Here is a 23,732-nt window from a genome sequence, read left to right on the forward strand (position 1 = left end):
TAGTAGTGAAATTGATGTGAGCAGGCTTGTGTTTGAACCAACACATGCTGTGCCTGGAATGCCTAAGGAAACGTCGGCGCCTATAATTAATGATACTTCAGTGGATTGGAGACAGGGCGAGGGGACTTGAATCAAACCTCACGCTGCTGCTGTACTTCTAAGTGTTCACAGGCTGCACGCTCTAAATAATGGAGGACGACTCAGTATCTCTGCGGGTCCACTGCTGTGCCCGTCTCGCTGAATTCAAACGGTACACACTTAAAGCCTTTCCCATTTACATCCCTTTACTTTTCTGAGGCTGTGTGCTCAGTTCTACACAGGAAAGGACAAAGTAATGATGTATGGTTTAGACATAATTTTGCAGGTTTCTGGACCAACATGGCAGGGAGTGGACACTTAATTTAGAGGACTTAGAGTTTTACAAGTCACATGTAACATTGATTCCATCAGGCACGGCTACATCACATTACCCGGCGCTGATCGCTGCCATTATATACAACGCTTATGATTCCACCAGCAGCGCCTCAGTGCGTCCCAGGAGCGTCTCTCTGCTCTGCTCCACTTCAAATACACAGCAAGACTATTTTTGAAGGATGCCTGGCCAATGAGCACAGAGCAGACTGAGTGGGCAGGAAGTCAGGCACAGAAGCAGGAGAGAGAATCCAGTCAGTTTTCAAAATAAAAGACCCTGTGCAGACTCGCTATTATGAAAACAGACAGAAAGGAAACGATTTAACTACGTAACCTGCTTATCCATTGTAGAAGCACAAAGAGCAAGGAAAGAGGTCCAAATCAACAAAATCTGAGTGAGTCAACATAATAAGGTGGGCAAAACGCTCGGGAGCATTCAGCTTTTGAATCTCTGCGGTCTGAAGTTTAGTTTCTCTAGTTTCTTTCCTGTGTCCGGATGGCTTCAGCTTCAGTAGATGAGTTGATCTGATTGGTTGAACTTAGCCTGTATTAGCGGTGACTGATGGTTCATCCAATCACCTTCTAAATGTTATTTTTGAAAGTGCCCGCCCTTTTCCAAATAGTTGCGATAGACGGCTTCCCAGATGGTTCTGACTAGCAAACAATATGGCGTGTGAGGTTAGTCTTCTTCTTGTTTTGTCTTTTTCATCTTGCTGTGTCTTTTATCTTGTTCACCTTGTTCCGTCTTTTCGTCTTTCCTTCCACTGTTTGACAGCAGCTTGACTCCAGACAAGCATGTCAGACTGGAAATCAGAGCCCCTCTTCCATGGAGTCAAACAGCTGGGCAGGTGTAGTGCAGCTTCAAGTGGTTCAGCCATTATTGCTGATTGCAGCTTTCTCTTCGAGGTTAGAGGTAAGTTTTTTTTTTAAATAAAAAATGATGTTAATGTAAAAATTCACTCCCAGAAATGAGGAAGCACTCAGAGTGCATACCTCCAGATGTAAAAATGTATGTAGATGTATGAAAATGTTATAAAATATTAATCTTGATTGATTTACATCAGAATCAACATAGTGAGAAGTAATCTGTAAATAGCAATAATAAATAATCTGATGGGTTGGAGGGTGATGGAGGTCAAAATTTTATAAGAGTACTTAAATATTAGGAGTAGAAACATTTTAAGTGCCCATGACCCGTGAGTGATGGGGATCTAAATTTGTCATATTTCTGCAGTGCTAACTACAAGTGAAACACAGTCACATTTTGCAGGATTGCCTGAGTATGTGAATATGTTCTCTATATTTTGTTGCATTTGTGTGTGTGTGTGTGTGTGTGTGTGTGTGTGTGTGTGTGTGTGTGTGTGTGTGTGTGTGTGTGTTTTTACACACTCTGTTGTGTCACACCTCCCCACTTCTGAAACCAAACCTATGCCCTTGTCTTGACACAACTACTTGTGTCACTTTTCATGTGTACAACACCACAAGATCCTTTGAGTGGAGACTGACTGAAAGTGTGTGCTGTCATACAAAGACAGAATTTTTTTGGAGAGGGGTGAGAAAGGAGGCAGGAGCAGGAAATGATGCCATGTTTTTCAATGTGGCTGTTCACAGCAGCTATAAAGACATTAACCTTCGTCGTACAAACTAGTTTGCTTCTGCTGAATTAAAATCCTTAACCTGGATCACTGACAGACCAGAGGTGGCAAAAGAGCAAGTACAGATACTTGTGTAAAAAAAAAGACAAATAGAAATACTAATTCCACTTCTTTATTCAAGTAAAAGTGAAAAGGTACAGGCTCTGAAAAGCACTTAAAGTATAAAAGATTTTTTGTTTTTTACGTCTTTTATGTCATTTTTTTCATTCACGTATTTTGAATTTTCTACCTGTCATGTGCAGTTAGTCTGCTGGTATCAAAACTGAAGTTTTTCACTAGTGATTGTATATTTACTTTGTTTGAAGACATCTTGAGTTTGAAAACTAAATTATGAGTTACTCCTTATAATTATGTTGATATTATTCTGTTTGACTACATTTCAAATTATAATATAATTGTAAATTTGCATATAAAGACAATCATCATTCATGGATGGTGGATAATTTACACAGTTTTCTGAAGTTATGAACGTTTGTTGAATTGATGTTGCATGTTCATTTGAGCCCTTCATATGAAAAAAAGTAAGAGAAATTTAAGATAATAATATAAAAATGTTTTGCATGAGGCCCACTGTTACATCTCTTACATAATTTTTTGTCTTATGTCTTTTTCATCTATTTACATTTAAAAAAAAAAATCTTTTATGATGTTTTCGTCGGGTTACGTCTTTTGACATTCTTCTTGATATGTAGTTTTTTTTGTCTTATTATGTCTTGTTAATATTTTATGTCATTTTTCATCTTGTTGCCGCTTCTTCATCTTTTACATCATTTTCATCATTGTGTCTTTTATGGTGTTTTTTTTGTCTTGTTATATTTTTTGTATTATACGTCATTTTTCATCTTTTGTTGTTTTTTGCCATGTCTTTTTTCTATCTTGTTACGCCTTTTACTTTGTTTTTTGTCATGTCTTTTTCATCTTGTTATGAATATTATTCAAGCTTTTTTTCTTTTATGCCATTTATCATCTTTTATATTGTTTTTTGTCTTATTATGTCATTTTCATTTGGCGCATCTTTTTCGTCTTGTTACATGTTTTATGTCATTTTTCCTATTTTTCGTGTCATTTATGTCTTGGCCCATGGTACAACTGTGCAGCACAGTCATTCATGTTTTTTGTATTTTTTTTAATTTATGTGGTATTGTGTTGGTAAGAGGCCATTGTATGAACAGGATAATACCCTCAAAGTTTGTACCTTTCATGATTGTAAAAGATGATGGAGGGACCGAGAACCTCATTTTTTACCCTCTTAGTGTAGGGACTAAAATTGTTCTTATGAGGGACAAATGAAATGAACAGTTCCACTCAGAACATCAATTCATGTGAGAACTGTTCCTCACATCTTTACTGCATTGAGATATGTGGCTGGGTGAAAATCACAAGGATCCAGGTGAAAAAGAGGTGAAGAGTAAAAAAATGGTGAGGTGAACAGATTAGAGGGAGAAAGACAGCGAGAGCACATGAGTGTCGTTAGATGAAGCCGTATTTTTTTAGATGTGGTAATGGTATGAAGAGAGAGGAGACTGTAATTGCTTTTCAATTACCCACCATATAGCTTCACAGTGTGTCTCCATTTAGTGTTCTTTTATTAGGCAGCCTATCAGAGGAGAGGCTGTCTGCAGGCTTAATCTGCAACCAAGATGGGACCATTACAGCTCATCGCCAGCCTTTTTTCCCCTCCTCTCTCTCTGCCTTTCATCCCTTCATCCATGCTTTTCTTCTCCCCTTTTGTGCTGTCATATATCCGATTTCATGCTATAACGCCCTGACAGGCAATTAGTTGAGGATTTGACCAATTAAGAGGATAAAGATGGGGTTAAATCGCTCCGTGCTGAGATGTTTTGTCCCAGTGCAGGCCGGAATGTCAAGTTCCAGCTCTGTAACCTTTGTCTTGGGACGATACAAGTGAAATTGGATTCATTGATGTGGATCTGGCTCCGAGCCTTGTACGTCTGACTGTCCACACTTCGCTCCTTTAGTGTCAGACAGTGTGTTCCTGCTGATGTTTGTCAAGCAAATAAGGCAAATCTAATCATCGCATGGCATGACTGGACTTCATCCCTGAGGAGGTGAAATGTGATGTGGCAGCTGGTTCCTCGAGTGCCTCTCCCTCCATGCCAATCAGCTCCCCCAACACCACCACTGTTTCCCCTTGCTGATGACCGAGATGGGAGCAGGGTTGGGAGGGTTATTTTAAAAATGTATTCTAAAACAGTGACTGATTACCTGTTAAAAGCCTTGTTTTTATCTGCTGCCATTTGCCCTGTTCAGGTAACTGCATTATGCTGTTAATACAAGCAGCTTCACATGATGCTTATTCTGTTCTCCATCTCCATGATGGACATTTCACCTGGACCCCCTCCTCCTGTTGCAGTTATGATTGGACTTGCTGTGGTGACACTTTCATGTCAAGCCATTTCTTCGTTACTTTAGTGACAGTCTGCATTAGCACATCACTTAAATCCACTGCTGAACAGACTTTCCTTTATCGATCCCTGACATCAAACTCCGAACTCGAACTTTCTCTGAAGTTTTTCTTTTTACTCTTTGTTTCATGCACGTGAACTCAAATATGCACAGGCGGATCGTTTACACAGTTATCTGAAGTTACGAGGGTTTGTTGCATCTGACATCTCGTATGAGCCCTTCACGCAAACAAAAGTAAGAGAAATTTAGGGTAAGAATACCAAAATGAATACAAAAATCTTGCGTGAGGCTCAATATGTGTAAAAAACAATCTGACAATCTGAAAAGGAACCCAGAGAAAATTAGATCAGCAGACATAGCTGAGATTGAAAAAGTTAAGTGTTAGAATATGTATTCATGGTTTAAAAAAAAAAAAGAATTTGTCACATCCTGAAGGTTATGTTTTCCTTGTTTTCTGTTTTTGTCAGTCTTTCCTGTTTTATTTTGGTACTCACCCTTGTCTCTCGTTTCAGGCACTTCACTTCCTGCCCCTGTGTGTTTCCCTCCTGTGTGATTGCCTGCCCCACCCTGATTGGGTTCACCTGTCCCTCATTACCCCTCCTCCCTTGTGTATTTAGTCCTTGTGCCACCCTTTGTCTGTGTCAGTTCGTCTCTCTGTTTGAGAGAGTGTTCTAGCTCTATAGTTTTTCTAGAGATATCCTACGCTTGGACCTGTTCCTGCTTTTTTGTTCCTGTTTTGCCTGCTCTCGTTTGTTCATTAAAGAAACCAGTGATTGAGTCCAGCTTCTGAGCCCTCCTTTTGGCCTGGTGTGACAGAATAGAAAATGAACAAATCGCTGTTCAAAGGCACTTCAGTTGAACAGGGCCTACAGGACATTTGGCTGACCCGTCCCTCTGAGGACCCTCCAGTCGTTCATCTTGGACAAAGTTCATCTCTCTTCTGATCACACTGTGGAGGAATCACGCTGATAGCGAGATCATAGCCCATAGTCCTGTACAGGTTTAAAACACACCTTTTTAGACTACACTGCTAGGAATTACTGATGCCTGATTTCTTAAAATCTTAAAAAAATGAAGTGAGCACTTCTGCTGATCATAGTTGTGTTTGGGAGTTGACATCTAGTTTCTCCTTCTAATGAGATTGAATGCACTTACAGTAGTGAATCAATAACAAATGACATTTTTCTGCATGTTTTCAAATTGTGTTAAAAACTGGAGATGGAAATGCAAAAATACTGCAAAATCATCAGATTATGTGGATTAGAGGAAACAAATTTAATCAATATCCCAATAAACTGCCATGTGAGAGGCAGTAACGTATCAGAGTTTTTGAGTGTTCAATAAATTCAGTAATCCTGTCAGGTCTTCCTGGATATATATGCATGAAAGTGTTTGATGAAACCCATCATGAGATGCACTGATTAGCATTTTATTTTGCTGAGTTTTTGGAAATTCATGTAAAACTTGCACAGCATTTTAACAGAAACCTAACTGCTAAAAGTTTAGTACCATTCTGAGCTGGTATTGCTGATGGAATGGAAATGTCTGTCGGTCGATCCTGTGAAAGATTTCAACATTAACTAGATGGATTGGCACAAAATTTTGTTCATGATACCCATATGATGAAACCTCCTAACTACAACGACTCCTGAACCTCTGACCTTTCTATTAGTGGCACTGTGAGGTCGATATTTGTGGTTATAGATGAAATATCTTATCATGTGCCCCTTGGGATGAATAAATTAATAATAACTTTGATGATCCTCTCATTTTTCATCAGTGCCAGGTCAACATTTTAATTTGTCCAGTACTTCAGTTTTCAACTAAATTCTCTGCTTGCACAATGTTGTGTCATAGTTAAGTTGTATAATGAAAACTGGATCCAGATGTGCAGGCAGATTGGCTGAATGGAACTGTTTGGGTCTGGGGCTCACGTCATGTGTTTCTTTGTCTGTTCCCGTTTTGCCTGTGTATTAATAAAGGTCATTACCAACTGTCACAGATTTCCAGAGGTGCTGCATTTGGGTCCTGAACACACCCATCACACCTTCATATTAAACTCTAATGAAAGCTCTTCAAAAAAGTAGGTACATACAGGTTATAGAGGTCGCAAAGGTCAGTGTTGAGCTTGAGATCTGTGCCTGATCCTGACGGGACCTGACGGGACCCAACGTGTTTGGGTTGGGTTGGGCTTTATTTCTTACATATTTCAGGATGTGAAAATATCAAGGTAGTAGTCAGGAACGAGAGGGAGGTTGAAAATCACATCAGCCAAAATATTTTCACATCCACCGTGGTGAATTTTGGGTTATTTCGATCAAACAAAAGTTGGTGATTGTTGGAACAGTGGAAAATATGGACCAAAATGTTTTTGGTGAGCTTTATTTTGTTTCTCTGGAGTTTGAAGGATATTGGAGACTGCAGATGGCAAAACATTAATCCTTATGGCCACCATGAAAGCACATCCACTAAAAGTGTTTGTTTTTGCCACTGACAGGTTCAGATTGTTATTCTAAGTATCTGACAACATAATGGAATGGATCCCTACAGAGATAGATCTTTGCTAAAGAGTTGGATCCTTTTTGTTTAACCAGAAACAGTAACTTTATCATTGTAAAACACACTTTATTCAAGCTCAACAGAAACAAAAACTCCCCAAAACATTGTGGCTAGTGTTTCCACTTTTCCAACAATCACTAACTCTGTTTGATTGGTTGAAATAAAACCTGAATTCACCAAGGTTGTCAGATTTTAAGTCTGATGGCAAGTGAGCGGGAGTGTGTGTGAGACAGAAGAAAAGTCTAAGTTCAAGTTCAAAAGCAGAGCAGTTTTAATTTCTTTCCATTCCCTTGTAGTCGTCTTTCTCTTTCATGTGTGGTTTTAGCTCTGTAAAAAGAGAAAGAATTATTAAAATGAGATCAAGATTTCAACAGAAATTGTTCAATAATAAGTGTGCAACAATAAGCAAAACAAATGTTCAGTGAGGAATTAAATTTACAGGATGCACACAACATGGCAGGGGTCTAAAAGACTGAACAAAGGAAAAAAGGCAGTATAAACTTAGCATTAACATGAACATTTATTTCAGTCAAACCAGAGCTGGTGATTGTTGGGACGGTGGAAAGATGATTCAAGATGTTTTTGGAGAGTTACACTTTTTTTTCTGTTGAATTTTAATGAAGATGACAATGCTAGCTAAGTAGCTAATATTGCTAACAGTTATCTAAGACACTGAGATGGTTATTGAAATGTTCAAAAACACTAAAACAAATGGTAAATATTAAAACGGGCAGTAAATATTACTAGAGGTGTCATGTCATGGTTATGACAGTGTCATGTCAGTCTTATGCACAGCCCCTCAAATAAGGTGTTACAATAAATTAGCAATGTTAGCGTAACATGGTAAAGGTGGTATAAACATACTAGAGCTTTAATCGGCTCAAGCCTGACAAAAAACAACCCGTCCCTCATTAGCATATTTTATACCCTGAACCAAAGCAAAGCCCAACATTTTACATGAGCTTCCCCCTGTGGACGAAGCAGGTGGAGTTGGCAGTGATGGGGACAATACAGATGGAATTAGAACTGGCAACGGCTGACCTGGGGAGAAATATATATATAAAAAAAAAAAAAAAAAAATATTGGCACAGATCTGATATTGTTCTCCTAAAATAATGCTGGGCAAAAGACAAGAAAAAAGAAACAGAAAACAAAGTTCAGTTTTCATCCATGCCATCTGCAGTAATGAAAATTTAAATATCCAGCAAATGTGTGAGCAAATAGGAATTAAACAAGAGCCCTGATTTAATGTGCTGTCATTCTGTGCTTGACTCATTCCTGGTGTATTCCATGTCTGAAAAGGACTTTTTTTTCAGTTTCAGCTTTTTGGTACATTGCTTCGTCATTTGCAATTCAAAATGAGCAGACCAATCACTTGTTGTTAGTTCTTACATGGCAAGGCACATCTAAATAAGAAAAAGGACATGGCAAAACAGTAAAAAAAAAAAAAAAAAGAACAAAGCAAAACAAGAAAAGAAAACATACAGACTAAGAAAACATCAATGGTTAGGAGAGGATGTCAGTTGAATGTGATATGTGTCCAAAAATGGTCCCAGATAGGAGCTTTGGATTTATTTCTACCATGTATGTTATTGTTATTGTGTTCATCTGATGCTGTTTTTATCATCAGATTTGCCCATTCTTTTAAATCTATTAACTTAGGGGTTTTCCAATGTTTGAGGATTGTCCTGGCAGCAGTTATAATGCCAACCATGACAACCAGAAACCTTTCATTTAAAATCTGAGGTATTTGTGACTTGTCACCTAATAGACATAGCCGAGGTGATAGTGGCAATGTCATCCCTGCCCAGTTACTCAAATACTCTAGGACCTTTATCCACAAAGGCTGAACCATTTTGCATTCCCATATGCAATGCATAAATGTGCCTGTCTCATTCTGGCATTTCCAACACAGATTATTATTTAATAAACCCATTCTATACAGCCTTGATGCTGTCCAATAATAGCAATATAATATTTTAAACTGAGTAAGTTTTCCATTTGCTTCCCTGCAGAAATGGCCCTTTCCCTTAAGATAATATTTTCTCACTACCTCCTCATATGACATGAACACACCCTTTTCATATAAATGCGCAATTGAATTTGATTGTCTGAAAAGGACTTTGAGGTCTTAGTTGTAACTGCTGACACCTTCTGTGAATAAGACTTTCTAACTAAACGACTCATGATACAGCAAGTGTCATGTAGTCCTTTCACATCACTGTCATACACACTGTATCTCTGCATGTGGAACACATGCCACAAGTTGATTGGTTGAAGTTAGCCCGTGTTAGATGTGACAGAGAGATGGTTCATCCAATCACCTGCCCAGTGTTTTCTGAAAGTGCCTGCCCTTTTCCAGGTCAGCATAGGTTAGGTGAAAACACATGATGTTTATGAAATTTATGGCAGTTTACTTGAATGTTGAATGTGACCTACCTATTGATATTAATCTTTACAAATAATTAAGGAACATAAAACAGTATTGGGTTGAACAATTTTACAATATTTGGTAAAATAAAGTAGCAAAAGTAATGGAAAGTATAAGTTACATTAATATTGTGATACTTGGATTGGGTTGCTGACTACATTTTGTATCTGTATTGGAACACATTTTTAAATGAACCCTCCCAACCTTGCTTACTATATATAAAAAAGTAAAATATTCCACTGCTCTCTCCGTCTCTGGTGTTCCCTGTACAGTTCAGTACTCCAGCACTGTGAGTCACTGGTTCCTCTTTAGATATATCAGCTATTAGTGTAGTCATCCCTCGGAACAAGAGTTATCTGGAGGCCAGATTGAAGAGTACACACTGTTTCTCTCTCTCTTTAAACACTGTCTTGTCAGCCCTCCTTCACACTAATCTGCGACAGTTGTGTTTGAGCAGAGAGGCGCTTATTCCTCCTGAACACACACACTCGGACTGACGGCGGCATTTGTTAGACTGACAACGGCATTAGGCCGCCTGCGTCCTCGTGGGCTTTGTTGACGACGGTTACGGCCATGTGTGTGTTAGACTGTCTGGTTGAGTCATGCCTCTAAGCTAACGCACACACACACACACACACACACACACACACACACACACACACACACACACACACACACACACACACACACACATGGAAACCATGCTGCTATAAGCTTCATAGAGCCCCCCCGCGGGGCCCTTCACCAGAGGAGTGACAGGCCGACCCGCCCGGATGCTAATGTGGCGAGCGGCTGTGGAAAGGTAATGATGAAAATCTCAGCGGGTCACGGCGTGGACACTCACATGTCAAGCTTTGTTGTCCATTAACACTCAACCTTCCCGCCCGCCTGCACTGTACTGTCATAATAAGCGGGTTTTCATTGCGCGTGTGTCTTTTAATGTATGTGTGATTATTTCTCTCCCAGAGCATTGCAACACTCAGAGCAACACTGCTGTCCTCATACATAATGAATACTATAGTCCAAGGTGTGTGCAGCAACTGCATAAATAGTTGATATGCATATTTGAGCTTGTACAGACTACAGTTTGCTCTGAGCCATGTTAATGAATGTGTTGTGTGGGCTAAGGTGATATTGTTTATTTATATAATTTCACAGGAGTGCAGTGAAACTATTTAGGAGCATGGCAGCGTAGAATAAATTGTCATAAGCTTTTAGAAATGTAAGGTGTGTAAAAGTTTACATAACGGTTTCCTTGATCTAACAAGGAGAGGAAGAGGAAGCTCTCCCAGCAGCAGGTAGGCAGAAAAACATTCAGGGAAACAACAAAGCGAGGTGCTGATGAATGCAAAACAGATGCATTTGACTCTAACTGCAAACGCTCCATTACAGTTACCTGTAGATGTGTGCGTGGGGAGTAGTCAGGACAGATCGACACTTCTGCAAGTGGGTTAAATGAGCTTTTTCCTGATATGCCGTCACAAACTCATTGCATGTCTCTCCTGCTCAGAGGTGGCAAAAGTCCACACATTCTGTAGTCAAGCAGAAGTACAGATACTTGTACTTGTTAAAAAAAAAATAATACTGAGGCAACTTCTTTACTCAAGTGAAAGTTGAAAAGTACAGGCTCTGAAATGCACTCAGAGTCTAGCAAAGTAAAAAGTTACCCTCTGATTTTGTCTTGTAACATCTTTTAGGTCATTTTCATCTTGTTATGTCATTTTTGTCTTGCAACATCTTTTACATATTTTTCATCTTGTTATACATTGTTACGTCGTTTTCATCTTGTTATGTCACTTTCATTTAGTTTCATTACATTCTCATTCTGCCCCTGCTGGTCTCCACCGGCTGCACTTATACACTAGCTGGTAAAGTGGAGTTCAGGAGCTGGTGGAGCCCGAATCAGCGAAAAGAGAGTGAATACTGGACTTTAATTCATCAGGTTTACACAAACATGACTACATGAATTACAATAGCACTTGGGGGGTAATGGATTACAAGTAACAGGATTGCATAATTAGGACACAAAAAGAAGTAACTGTAATCTTTTACAATTACAAAAAAAAAAGCATATTCAGTTTAGGTACACTTTGTAAAAACTGGGATTAGTAGCAGAATTCCAATTTTAAAAGTTTAAATAAAGGATAATATATCATGTGCAGTGTAAGTCTTACAACACCACTCTGGTCTAATCTAACTAGCTAATCTGACTCTAAAAACCCCCCAAAAAACAGTCACACACTTTAATATTTAGTTGGGCTGCCTTTAGCTTTGGTTATGGCGCACATTTTGCCATGACATTGTTTCGATAAGCTTATGCAATGTCACATTTATTCCTGTCCAGAGTTGCATTAACTTTTTTATATTTTTGTGAAAAAACATTAAAGTTTTGTAATACTTTTTGTTGATGAAATGAACACCTGCTTCCAACTGCTACCAAATGTGTTTCAGAGGACACCATCTGATCTGCCAGACTGCCACTCCATCATCATCTCGCCGCAGAACCCCGTCTCCTCTCAGGCTGATTGGGAATATATGAAACGCTGGAGCTTAATCGAGAGTTTTACAGATAAAAAACATGGCCTAATGATGGCAGACACCTTCTTGGAAAAGCACAAAATAGAAAGTGAGAAGTAAGAAAAAAAAAAAATCAACATATCTCAGGAGGAATTCAAAGCGTAAGGTCTTTTCTGGATGCATTATTGAAGAGGCAGTGGCTCCTCCCGGGGCCCGGGGAACATCTTGTGGTTCACGAGCAGGTTCTTGCAGCAGCAGCCTCCACATCACACATCACACTTTCTAATGGGAAATTCTAATGAGGTGCAGGTATTTAGAATACATCAACCCCAGAATGCAGTGCAATCACTCATTAGATTGGGCACAGTAATGAAAAAAAGAAATGATTTTTACACTGCTAACATTAAATCATGGGAATCCGCCTCCAAACAAGTTTTTAATAGCACCCTCCTTTTCCATGAATATTAATTATTCACAGTTATCTATGCATAGCCGAGTGTGAATATTTCTTTTTCAGCAACATCAGATGTGCTTTCAAGGAGCTCATTTAAATGGCTCCCTTTTTTTCTGAAGCATCTTTTTCTCCTGCAGTGGTTTGTTATACATTTACATTTTGTTTCTCAGTAAAATCTCCAAAGCTGGCCTCTCCCGCCTCCTCTCTGTTGGAGCATTTGAGCATTAAGTGCCTCGTTTTACAGCACATCAGCATATTTACAGTGTTATACATTTTTCGTACTTTTCCTGAGCCACCTCCCGCTGGTCCGAGGATGCCGTCTGGTGACCCACGGACAGCATTCACCACCTCAACCTTCGGTAAACAACTTCTTCAAGCACTGTTTAATAATTTGACATTTTCAAATGCAGCCAGAACTCGATGTGCGCTCCGAAAAAAATACAACCAAAAAAATGATAATTTCTATGCAATATCTGACTAACCGAGGCTGTTGTTTACAGCATATAGCGTGCTGTGAGAAATATAATTCAGCTTATTTTTCAGCGCTCATAGGCTCCCGTTCAGTCACCGGCTCCATCAAAATTCCATCAAATATCCCGCTGACAGATGTTCTTGTCAATCTGAAGCCATAATCCATCACTGCACAGTCTGGGGTGTTATTTTTCTTAAGAGAAATTGCTTCCTTGTTCCTTTCTGAGAAACCTCTGTGATAGCAGCGGTGGCACTCAGAGAAGAAACCCAGGCAAAAATATCATTTGCATATGAATTGATAGCTGTTAACTTTTATATTTTTATATTCTCTCTTTTCTTTCTCCCCCTTTGAATAATAAGGCCAATGCCGCAGTTTTCTGTATTTCTTAAGAAAGTTTCGAGCCCCCTGTTATCACACTCACATAGGGCTGGGATTTGATCACATTCAATCAACTTGGAATCAAGTATTGAATCAGCTTATGGAATTCAAATATTTTCCAATCCCTTATCAAATCTAGTTTTTGGTTTTCATTATTTCTTTCTGGCTGTTGAAGGTACACACACTGCAGCTTTGAGTGGCAGCCTGATTTATTTACACAACCTGTAGCTTACAAGCTTAAAATGAGCTGAGCAGCAGAGGATATAAAGTGCTTATTAAATATGTATCTGACACGTTAAAATAACAGCCAGTGGTGGAAAGAGTACTGCAAATCTGTACTGTAGCACAAGTATTGTTCCATTACCAAAATAATACTCAATTACAAGTGAAAGAACAACTAGAAAATACTTAATAAAGTACAAAGAACTTGTCTCAAAAACGCAATACATCCACTAGAGGGCCCCATTCTAACTGACCTGAATTTGCATAATAACAACTAGATTGCTACTTGATGAAAATAAGGTCCATCCAATGCAACATAGCAGATTCACGAAAGTCCAATCAAACTCTCAAAGTAGGCAGTGCTGATTAAATATGAAACAAGATTCTGTTACTGCACTGCCTAAAATATTTTCAGAAACGTCTTAGTCATGTTTACCTGAAAAAAGAGAGAGTTTCTGACCCAGGCGCCATGTTGTAAAGATTTAAGCCAAAATCAAGCACTGCGCAACATATCTGCTGAACTTTTGTGAATCATAAGACTTCTCTCACCAAGAAACGGTTCAGGTGACTGTTAAGGGGCAGCCCTGGCAGACACTATACAGTCAGGTAGGGACTGTTCTCCAGATTCTGCCAAACCTAGATTTGTCCATCAGACTGCCAGATATTGAAGCATGATTCATCACTCCAAAGATGACTCCTCACTGCTTCGTGTCCAGTTGCAGCATGTTTTACATCACTCCCAGTAGTACTTGGAAGTGTGCATGTTGATGTGAAGCTTGCACACAGCTGCTCAGCCATGGAAACCCATTTCATGAAGCCCCTGACACACAGTTTGCGTGCTGATGTTGCTTCCAGAGGCAGTTTTGAACCCTGTAGTGAGTGATGTAACAGATCATATGCGATTTTCTCGTGCTTCAGCACTTGTTGGCCCCACTCTGGTCTATTGTTGATGCTCGTAGGCGATTCCACTTCACAGTAAAAGCTCTTATGGTTGACCGGGGACAAACTGACTTGTGGCATTTTATGACATTGCTATGTTTAAAGTCACTGAGCTCTTTATGACCCAATCTAAATTCAAAATGTTTGTCGATGGAGGTTTCATGGCTATGTTGTGGATTTTATGCACCTGTAGTATAGTGTCTGTCTACCGCTACTTTAAACATTGAAATACCATAATAATCACAGTTCTACGCCAATAAGAATTGGTATACAGAGTTGGGAAGTAACTAAGTACAAATACTTACTGTACATAAGAAGATTTTTCAGGTATGTAGGTAAAGTACTAAGAAAACACAAAGTAAAATATGCAACAAGATGAAAACGACGTAAACAACGTGTAAAGACAAAAAAACAACATAACAAGAACACAACAACTTGTAAGGCATAACAAGTCGAAAATGAAATGACAAGACAAAAACAACTTAAGAGACAGAACAAGACAAAATCGGAAAAACAAAAACAACAAAACAAGAAAAAAACAACGTAAAAGATGTAAAAAGAGTGTAACAAGACAAAAAAAAGATGTAACAAAATGAAAACAGTGTAACAAAAGGAAAAAGACAAAAACAACATAACAAGATGAAAATGAGATAACAACAAAGACAAGATGAAAAAACGTAACAGGATGAAAAAGACAAAAACAATGTAACTAGATAAAAATAAAAAATGCAAAAGATGTAGCAAGACAAAAAACAAAAAAAAGACATAAGACAAAAACAACATGACAAGAAAAAAACAACTGGGTAACGAAGTAGAGTAAAGAAATAGAATCAGTACTTCTTCTTTTACCTTTTTTTTTTTTTTACGCAATTATGTGTACTTGTACTTGAGCAAAGTACTTTTGCCACCTCTGTCAGTACGTACCTGTGAGAAGTGGAACGACAGTGGAAAATATTTTCACAAAACAGTAGTGAGTGAGTTTGTTTCGGTCGTTCTTTACACTGCATGTGTTCCTGGAGTTGTGACCTCTCCGGTTTGTCTCTCCACCAGCCTCAGATGTCAGGACATCTCGGTGGACGGCAGAGGACAGGTAAACTAGTTTTCTCCAGCCGGCTACAGTGATAGAGAACACTGTTGTGGATGTTAGACACGCCATCCTAATGAATAATACACGGAAATACTCTTGGAAATTGGTGAAGTGTTCCTTTAATTAAAACAAAGGCCTGTGTCTGATTGTCTCTAATGAAACAGATAGCTCCCGTTTGTGTTTAAGTGTGTGTGTGTGTGTGTGTGAGGGAAACAGTGAAAGAGGCAGAGAAAGGCCCATAAATTGTATTTTCTAATTAAAGCTTTATGTTGTTGACTTTCAGGGAGTCGCTGCTTTCACGGATGATTACATACCTAAACTCCTCTGCCTGATTTATAAATTCATTTGTAGAACAGAGACGTAGATTTGACTTTTTCCGTTTTCCTTTACAGTTTGTAGATAAACACTAGCAGTACAGTCAAAGCTTAATGAGCTTACAAACGTATGTTATTGTTGCTTTTCCTCGCTCCGGCAGCATGGTTTCTTCTCTCACACTGAGAATATTCATTTTCTGTGTGCATTTGTGGAGCTAAATCTAACAGGGGGGCTTAAGAACAGCACTGGAGAGGGCATGATGGGGTGGGAAAAGGCAATTTGAACCTTTCTGATAGTTTCAGTCGACCACGGTTAAGATATTTCAGGGGGAAAATAGTGGCGGCAGGCAGACAATAGAGATGTCATGACCTTCGTTTGTCCCTCAGGTATTTCTGTAATAATCTCAAACCAGAGGTGGCAAAAGTCCACACATTCTTTACTCTAGTAGAAGTACAGATACTTCTATAAAACAAAAAGTACTGATTCAACTTCTGTACTCAAGTAAAGGTGAAAAACTACAGGCTCTGAAGTACTCAAAGTATAAAAGTAAAAAGTAGAAAATTACATCCTGTTTTCATCTTTAGGTCTTGTTATGGTATTTTCATCTTTTTACGTTCTTTAGGAGCAATCTGTGAGTCCTCATGTGGGTGGTGATTTGATCTTTCCTTAGAATAAAAATGTTCTACAGATTTGTAATTTAAATGTGCAGCAGCACGTTCAGCGAGGAAGATCTCTCCTGTCAGATTCTCCAACTTCTTCTAACTCTTTCCTGCTCTCCCCACTGTCATAAATCAAAACACTGCAGTACAATAATTAGGCTTTTTCTGCTTACTGTCAAGACTTATTTCATTTAAATATAAACAACATATCTAGCCAAAAAGTTTTAACTCTGCCAACAACATTATTTCAGCCTCCAGAGCCGCTCAGACATGTTTGCACTATTCCTGTTTCAAAGCTCTTACTGTCACTGTATCTACATTTAGCAGGATTACAGCATGTAGCTCAGTGGCTGGTGAGCTTGCATCACTTTGACCCTTGTTATTCAAACCTGCTCTCCCATTTCTATGTGTATATTTGTTTTAGTTTAACCAGGATGCGCCTCACAGGCTCCCAGCGCTCCCTGAGTCAACACTGGTGATTGTTGAGGGGTTTAAACAACCCTCCAAGCAATTTGTTGCCTGAGATGAATTAATCTAATGAATTGGCTTGAGTCAATTAGATCGAAGGCTGCAATTCTTTGTCTTTCTTATTTGGCATGGCGTGCTAAGTGCACACCTTGTCAGACGATACCATTAAACCGCGATCGTCAGGGGAGAGGCAGGGAATAAATAAAAGTTAGCCTCCTCATCACCTCCAGTCCGCCCGCTGTTTGTCTCCATCTCCTCAACTGCTGCTTCACATTGTGCCGTGGTGTTTGTTTGGAGCAGGGGCGCGGTTGTTATGGTGATTGATGGTTAATACGTGGCGGGGTGTGGACCGAGGGATGATACTGGTTAGTGGCTGTACTGCTGCAGTCAGACAGGATGGTCATCAGCAGGTAATAACGCACATTTATCGACAAACGCACGTAAACACACATGCAGATTCCCACTGCAGCTGAGCCTTTTAAGAAAATGAACATCATTCATTTGTTCATTCATACAAGCTTGGGGAGTTATGGATTACATGTAACAGGATTACATAATCTGGATGAAACAAACTGTATCCCATCTCAGTTACAGTTAAAAAGAGATGTAATCAGATTACAGATGCATTTTGTAAAAATGGGGATTATTAGTAGGATTACAATTTTAAAATAAAGACTGATATCCATGCACAGTGACACACACACAGCTGACGATTCATCATCATGACCTCTGGTGAAAAAATTCCTCACTGGGTGGAAATTTTGTAATATTTTTGTCTTAAAATCAATCAATCAATCAATCAATAAATTGTACACAATTAAAGAAGGAACAGTTGGAAAATAAATAAAGTTAAAAACAAACATAATACACTATGATTAATCAACTATTAAATTAATCTACATCTCTTTTGTTAGTCAATTAATCATTTCAAGTCTTTTTTTTTTTTTCAGAATTGTCCAAATTTTATAATTTCAGCTTCTTAAACATGAATATTTTCTGGTTTCTTTACTCCTCTCTGACAGTAAACTGATTTTTGAGTTGCGGACAAAACAAGACATTTGAGGACGTCATCTTGAGCTTTGATCAACATTTTTCACCATTTTCTGACATTTTATGGACCAAACAACTGATATATTAATTGAGAAAATAATCATTAGTTGCAGGCCTAAAAACTCTACATTAGGCTAAACAGTTTCACCATATTTTATATTTAGATAATCCAGTATGAACAGAAAGTAATCAAATTACATTACTTTAATACTGTGATACCCACCCACCCACCATCCCTGAGTATACAGGGCAGATAGATCCACTCATGCTGACAGGTCTATCTGTCTGACCCTCATTTACATTCATTTTCATGACCTTTAAGGCTTCTCTCAGACAGGGATCACACAGATGAAGGAGATTGGACCTTCGCGGCACCATTACCAGCTGGTGAATGGGCTGATCGCAGCAGATTATCCGTGTCACTCACGTCCATTTATCCACATTCATCCCAGAACAAGAAAGGTTAGTCTAACCAGGATACAGGGAGGGGATGGCTCATCCAGATTCCCTCCAGAATTAAGTGTTTCATGCAAATTAAATGGATTAAGTGCACCATGTGACCGGCTGAGATTTTTCCTTCCCCTTCTTCAGTGTGTGTGCGTGCATGTGACATGACATATGGAAGGGGTTAGACAGGAGATCAGAGTGGAGGAGGATCTGTGAAATGTTTCTTGTTACAGCAGTGAACTGGAAAAACCCCGCGTGACACTCCAGACTCTGAGGAGTAACACACTGTGAGTGCAGCCGAGCCTTCCTGCAGTATGATATCTGCAGAGTGTGTGTGTGTGTGTGTGTGCAACATCAGAGAGAGTCGGCTGGTATCCTTACGATGGTGAAAAGTCTTCACAAACCGTACAAAATGGACATGGTGGTCATCCTCAGAATTGACATTATTTTAAGACTCATAATCACATAGATCCTTGTTAGCAGATTATGTTAATACAATACAGTTTTTCAACACATATTGTCTGCAAAACCCACTCCAAGGTAACCAGCACTACCTTGTAGTTTGATGTTCAGTTAAGTTTCTGGTCCCTCTTCAATTATGATGAAACCGCCACGACTCTGAGGACGGCGATGGTTTCAGAAGTAAAATCCCATTTATTTGTGAATGAAACCAGTTAAATCATCAGACGAACGAGGATATATCTGCCTCTGTGATCTTTGTAAAGTCCAAGGAACAAGCCTGTGTGCTTACATACACCCAGGGAGAGGTTAACTGCTAAACCCAAGAGACATCCAATCACAGAGATCAAGATTTTGTAATCTCTATGCACAGATACCACTAATGACTGATGAAAGCTAAGTGATTATAACATATGCAGATGATGAGTCAACAAGTGAGGAGGCTGACTCACTTTGTGTAGACTGCAGAGGAGGGACGCAACTAAGTACAAATACTTCATTGGTGAACTTATGTAGAGTTTTCAGGTATCTGTACTTTACTTAAATATTGATTAATTTATTTTATTTTTTATTTTTCTTACAACTTTTTACTTTTACTCCCTACATTTAAATACAAATATCTACTTTTCACTCCTTCACGACTTCAAGACTATTTTCAACCTAAATGGTCATAACAGTAACACATGATGAAAAGATGAATAAGACAAAACGATGCACAAGACGCAACAGACTTAACATGAAAAAAAGGATGCAACAAGATGTAACAAAACTAAAACAACATAGAAATCATAAGAGGATTATGGCCAACAAGGCCTAACAAGACAAAAACCACGTAAAAGATGTAACAGGATGAAAACTATGTAACAAGATGTAAAAACGTAAAACAACACACAAGACATGACAAGACATAACAAGACGAGACCAACATAAAAGACATAAGACGATAACAACGTATGAGATGGTATAAGACGTAACAAGATGAAAAGGATGTAACAAGACAAAAATGACGTAATGAGACTAAAACAACGTGAACAACTAACCAGATGAAAACAATGAAACCAGACCAAAATTATGCAAAAGATGCAACCAGAGATAAAACAATGTAACAAGACGAAAACAAGGTAAAAGTTGTTAAAAGACGAAAATGATACAAATAATGTAACGACAAAAACAACGTAACAAGGAAAAAATGACATAACAAGAAATAAGTAGACAAAAATGGTCTAAAGGACGTAGCCAAAAGACTAAAAGACCAAAAAACTGCTGAGATTCAGTGAAGAAGGATATAGTAGAAATGTCCTCCAGAGGACGGCTTTTTACATTCATTTCAGGGCTTGTACTTTTTCGCTTTTGCTGCAGTGAAGAAGTTGAACCAGTACTTCTACTTTTACCAGAGTCATTTACACACAAGTATCTGTGAGGACAGTGGATTTTTGCCACCTTTGACAGACTGTGGGTATAAGCCTGCACTTGGACCGTTTCAGGTGGTTTGATGGCTTAGTGAGCTTTCTTTCTGTTAGATGGGAAAGTAGTTCTGGTAGATTCTACTGCAGACAGAAAATAGTTCCTAGATGAAACCACATGATTCCTGGAAGGATGCACTGCTGTTGAGTTTTTCAAATGTATTTCTTGGTGAGCACCACAGGATTTATATTGGAGAGAAGGCAGACGTCTCTGCGGCCGATATCTCTTCTTCTTATAACCAGTTAGTCTAATTTCTCAACTCTCTTCCCTTAAATGACTTCCTTTAAACAATTGTTAACCATGAATGAAGTTAGTGATTATTTTCCAGTATAGTTGCTCTTCTGCCCCCCAGAGGCCAAAAAATGAATGCAGCTTTAAAACCTTTGACCTAAATATGCAGTATGTTGCAGTGCTAAGGGAAACGGGTTAGTGGATGAATATTTTCAGCTCAGCGCCCTAAGAAATGCAAGAAATACACACATGTATATGATGTGTGTGTGTTCATAAGTATGCAGGGATCAGTGTCAGTCTCAGTGTGAAACCGCCAGCAGCCACAGTTCTCCCGCCATGGCATCTTAGCTGTGGCGTGTTTGTTGGAAGCGGCTGTGGCTGTGGCTGCGGCGGCGGCTGTTGGTGCAGCGGTGCGTCTCGGCAGTCTGCTGCTGTTGCTGTGAGGCTGCTTTCACTGTGATGAACAGCTGATGACACAGCAGCTGAGAGGCTGGGAAGGGGAGACGGAGGGGCTGGGGGGGGGGTAACGGGAGAGCGGTGGCTTATGGGGGCATCTATGATGAATAGGCCGGGCAACAGAGATCAGAAGAAGAAGAAGGGTATGAATACATATTTGTGTGTGTGTGTGTGTGTGTGTGTGTGTGTGGGAGGTGTTTGGTGCCGTTGGAGGAAAAGAATGGCTCAGGACTGTGGTTTATCAGAGGAGCAGACGCAAACAGTTGTTGCTCATAATGAATTTTTATACACCTGAGAATAAAGTTTGGATCAGGTAATTTGCTCAACAGCTCATATGCTGATGTAACTTTTCATGATTAATTTTAATAATGACCTCGAAGCAGTTAAGAGACTGCACAAAAATCATTAGGGAGTGGGCTTCAGAAATTTAGATTTTTGCCTATATTTACATAAAATGCAATATGTGTCATATATTTTTGCTATATGAGGACAGAAATTATGTCTCTCTATCATGGTTTTATTTTCCTTCTCAAAATCTACCAGAAGCAAAGAGGAACATTACATCCATTCGTCAGAGGGGAACCCTGAGGGCCTCCCAGGCCTTCAGAGAGGGTCTAGGATTTCAAATGTTCAATTTACATTCATTTTATTTTATTTATTTCATTTAACTATTAGACTATTCTTTTGCACTTCTAATGTAAACCTCATTTTCTATCAGCATGAAAGAAATGAAAATTTTACTGTCCCGAAAACCAGTAAAATACAGTTATCCAATCAGATTTTTTGTTGTTGTGAAAACTGTGTTACAACTATGTGTGCAGTACTGAAACTGAGAAATAAGACTGAAGAGAAACTCAGAATGAGTCATGTAGATTATTACAGCTCCTAATTTCAAATACAAACTTAATAATAAGTTATCCAAACTATAGTTACAGACTAAATGGCAATTATCTACTGTTTAATACAGGTTTAAGTAAAGAAAACTCTAGAAAAACTTATTCTGCTATCACTCTGTGGTGTTTGCTGCCATCTACTGGGGTTTTTTGTATGAGGCAACTACACATGACAAACATGTCACAAGCTACCTGCTGCTTATTCAAGCGTAATCTTTTCCCATTTTGCTGCATTTTGGTGTGTCTGGCAAAGTTCTGACTGAACTTAAGTCTAAGCTCTAATAGTCACGATTTGCCACTGCAGCCTTGGAGCTGATATTGTTAGTGATTCAGCAGTAGGACTGAAAAAATTCAAGGACATTTATTATCATTATACAGCACAAAGTTGTACGACAAAACCAGGGTTGTAGTTAATTCATAATACACAGAAAATACAACGCAGATGGTTCATTAAATTCAGAATGGAATAGGCTGAAAACTTAAAACAGAATGAATACATAATTTTTTTAGTATCAGGTTGAATAAACAGCAGCAACTTTTAAACTATTTTACTTATAGTAATTTCTCTGTGTTTATATTTCTCTTCTAGAATGTGAGCTACTGTAACATGAACAATACCCTTTTTTTTTCTGAAACATTGCGCACGTTCCCTCACTCTCCTACTCAACTGAAACATTTACGGACAAATTTACAGACAAATATTAGACTTCTGCATCAACTTGAACTTCTTACTCAGCAGTAGGACCGCGTGCCGTTTTTCCACTTTGATGAGGTATGATTTCACTGTATGTAACAGTAAGAGTGTGCACATTGTTGCACATTTCTCACCCTCTTCACACGACAGAGAGAAACCAACAGAAACCACCGCTGCACTGCACCTGAACCAGCATCTCAACGGGTTTATGATTTATCTAATCCATACTAATTTTAAATATCTCATATTATTTGTCAGTGGAAGGTTTCTGTCACTACGTTTGTCTTGCTTGTATGATAAAATCACACAAAGACATTAGTAGAAATCATCACGTACACACACACACAAATCATCTCGGCATCACGGCCAGAACAAAACAAATAAAAGCTTAGGCCTGGCGGGAAACTCTGCAACCATGAGGCGGTAATTCTAGTTTTAAAGTGGAATGCAAATTCCACCCCCCCTCCCTGCCACAGTAATTTCTGTACAGTTCCTAAGAAACAGATGCATCAACCTGCTCCGTACATCTGTCTGTATAAAGTTGACAGAAGTATCTCATCTTGCTAAACTGTACCATAACCAGAAAAAGTGGTAATAATGTTAGCTTTAAATGTGATAAAATATTACGGAGCTGAAAACAAATAACTTGAATATGGCCTGCATTGTGAGGAGATATTGGAAAATGTCAATGTACATGTGGATGGAGAGGATGATTTTCTCCTCTGCCCATCTCCCTCAGAGTGTGTGTGTGTGTGTGTGTGTGTGTGTGTGTGTGTGTGTCTTTTCCCTGAAGTGAGTAATAATGATGGTGATTACCATAAAAGAGACTAAACCTGGCTCTGACTGATACGGCAATACCAACATGGGAAGGCCAGCCACCATGCAACTCATTCACCAAAATGATAAAGTCTACAAATATGAATGTTTTTCGATATTATTTTCTTTCTATCACATTCGGCCTCAGCCACAGATTGCCTGAGGCAAGTTTGTATTTTGATAAGGATGGTGGGAAACTCAATTTTGTGTGTGTGTGTGTGTGTGTGT

Source organism: Lutjanus erythropterus, chromosome 17 (assembly GCF_056507025.1).
Source record: "Lutjanus erythropterus isolate fLutEry1 chromosome 17, fLutEry1.hap2, whole genome shotgun sequence".
Lineage (NCBI taxonomy): Eukaryota > Metazoa > Chordata > Actinopteri > Lutjaniformes > Lutjanidae > Lutjanus > Lutjanus erythropterus.